At 41.0% G+C, this 3,136-nt stretch overlaps 1 non-coding gene across 1 annotated transcript; it reads right to left on the bottom strand.

Moving 5' to 3' along the window:
• Positions 1–2,712: 2,712 nt before the first annotated feature.
• On the bottom strand, positions 2,713–2,819 carry LOC117718363 (U6 spliceosomal RNA). The gene has a single exon (XR_004608048.1). It is a non-coding gene; the product is annotated as a U6 spliceosomal RNA (small nuclear RNA).
• Positions 2,820–3,136: the final 317 nt, after the last annotated feature.

Here is a 3,136-nt window from a genome sequence, read left to right as displayed (position 1 = left end):
AGCATTTAATCACATTAATAATAATATAAACATATATAATATACTCATACCCAATTTTGCAATAATATAAATATATGATAAATTCAGAATGGCTCTGACAATCATGACAATATATCAGCATGTGGACCGTACATATCTATGTATTATATATTTAACTACCTGAAACAGGCAGAGAATTTCCAGCAGAAGAACCTCAAATGCCTGAGAAGCACAAACAGAAATGTTAACATCCTTAGTCATCATGTGAATACAAATTAAAATGATCCCAAGGTTCCATCTAACACCCATCAGAATGGCTAAGAACAAAATTGCAAGTGACAGCATGTGCTGGAGAGGATGTGGACCAAGGTGAACACTCCATTGCTGGTGGGAGTGCAAACTTGTAAAAGCACTCTAAAAATCAACTTGGCAGTTTCTCAGAAAATTGAGAACAGTTCTACCTCAAAACCTAACAATGCTACTCTTGGGAACATATGCACAAGATGCTTCACAATCCTACAAACACACATGCTCCACTATGTTCATAGTAGCTTCATTCCTAACAGCTGGAAATTCCAAGCAAACAACCCAGATGTCTCCCAACTGAAGAATGGATAAAGAAAATGTGGTTTGTTTTCAATACTCCAATACTACTCTGCCATTAAAAAAAAAAAAAAAAAAAAGATGTAGTGAATTTTGCAAACAAGTGGATGGAACTAGAAAATATCATCATGAGTGAGGAAACCTGGTCGCAAAAGGACACACATGGTATGTACTGATTGGTAATTGGATATTGGCCACAAACTGCATACACACAATGCACCCCACAGTCCCAAAAAAAACCCACATGACAAGGAGGGCCCAAGGGAGGAGAGTTGAATCATTCTTAGAAAGAGAATTTAAATAGATATCAAAGGTGGATAGAGGGAAAGAACTGAGTGGAAGAGAAGATGGGGAAAGGAGCAGGGTGGGGAGAGGAGGTCATATGTAAGGAAAGCAGGAGACAGAGAACTGAAATTAGTGGTAGTTGTGACATCTGTAGGAAGTTCCAGAGACCTGGGATGTGGAGAGGCCACTGAGTGTCTGTTGGGGCAATTCTAGCTGAGACTTCTAGTGGTGGGGGATGTGGATCCTTAAGTATCTACTTCCTGTAGCCAGCCAGAACACCTAGTTGAGGGATAAAGATAGCTATCCATCCACAAAACCTTTAACCCAAAATGTTTTCTGCCTACAAAATATGCAGAGATAAAGTTAGAGCAGAGATCTAAAGAATGGCCAGCCAATCAATCGTGCAAATTGAGACCATCCCATGGGAAAAATTGATGCCTGACATTATTAATGATACTGTAATGCGTGCAGATAGGAGCCTAGATTAACTGTCCTCTGAGAGGTTCTACCTAGAAGCCAATGCAAAAAGATGCACAGACCAATCAACAAATATTAGACATAACGTGGAGAGTCTTGTGGGAAAGTTGGGGGAAGGATTGAGTGACCTGAAGAGGACAGGGACTCCCCAGAAAGACCAACAGAGTCCACCACTCTGGATCTTTGTGGGCTTCCAGAGACTGAACCACCAACCCAAAAGTGACCATAGGCTAAACCTTGGCCCTAGGCACATATGTAGTAGATTCACAGGTTGGCTTCCATGCTGGTCTCCTAACAACTAGAGCAGGTGCTGTCCCTGAATCTGTTGTCTGCCTGTAGATCTAGTTCCCTTAATTGGACAGCCTTGTCTGGCTTCAGTGGGAGAGGATGCACCTAGTTCTACAGTGACTTGATGTGCCATGGAGAGTTGGTTGGGAAAGGTAGAAATCAATACCCAGAGGAGAAGGTGAGTGTATGTTTGGGGATGAGATCTATGTGTGACAATAAGTGGAGAAGATGGGGTATTGATACTGAGCTGTAAAGCAAATGAATAAATAGATAAATAAATAAGAAGAAAAAAAAGGCTCATAATACCCAGGATACAATCTACAGACCACATGAAGCTCAAGAAGAAGGAAGACCAAAGTGTGGATGCTTCAGTCCTTCTTAGAGGGTGGAACAAGATACTCACAGGAGGAAATATGGAGACAAAGTGTGGAGAAGAGACTGAAAGAAAGGCCATCCAGAGACTTCCCCACCTGAAGATCCATCCCATATATACACACCAGACCCAGACACTATTGTGGATACAAAGAAATGCTTGCTGACAGGAGCCTGATATAGCTGTCTCCTGAGAGGCTCTGCCAGAGCCTTATAAATACAGAGGCAGATGTTCTCTGCCAACCATTGGACTGAGCATGGGGTCCCTAATACAGGAGTCCTTTAGAGAAAGGACTGAAGGAGCTGAAGATGTTTGCAACCCTATAGGGTGAACAACAGTATCAATCAACCAGATCCCTCAGAGCTTCCTGGGATTAAACCACCAACCAAAGAGTACACATGGAGGGACCCATGACTTCAGCTACATATTTAGCAGAGGATGGCCTTGTAGGATATCAATGGGAGGAGAGGCCCTTGACCCTATGAAGGCTGGAGGCCCCAGTGTAGAGGTTTGCCTGGGCAGGGAGGCAGGAGTGGGTGGGTGGGTAGGGGAGCACCCTCATAGAATAGGAGGAAGGGGAATGGGATAGAGGGTTTTCAGAGAGAAAACTGAGAAAGGGGATGACATTCGAAATGTAAATAAAGAAAAATATCCAATAAAAAAGAAAGAAAAAAATTAAAGACTTGATAAATGTTTATTTTTATTTTTTAAATATAGATCGCTTCACGAATTTGCATGTCATCCTTTCACAGGGACCATGCTAATCTTCTCTGTATCGTTCCAATTTTACTATATGTGCTGCCGAAGCGAGCACTTGATAAATGTTTAAAAGCCTCTATTAATGCACACAGAAAAGGAATACAGTTTTGTGAGGAATTTTTATGTAATCTAAAGACAGGCTTTGTAACTAAATGGTCTCTGGACACATGGAATTTACTGAATATCTTTGGACCCACGTCATTAAATTTACAAATCATGACATTCAATTTTGAGGAAGTATCAAGTCTATCTAAGATTTTATCTAGATGATTTGTTTGTTTATTCAAGTCCTTTATCTATGACTGCAAGAATAATATGCCCCTGATCCCATTTATTTTTCTTAATCCTCTGCCGAGACATTTCTATATTTTT

The sequence above is a fragment of the Arvicanthis niloticus genome, chromosome 12 (genome assembly GCF_011762505.2).
Source record: "Arvicanthis niloticus isolate mArvNil1 chromosome 12, mArvNil1.pat.X, whole genome shotgun sequence".
Taxonomy (NCBI): Eukaryota; Metazoa; Chordata; class Mammalia; order Rodentia; family Muridae; genus Arvicanthis; species Arvicanthis niloticus.
This window is presented reverse-complemented; position numbering and strand designations above follow the sequence as displayed.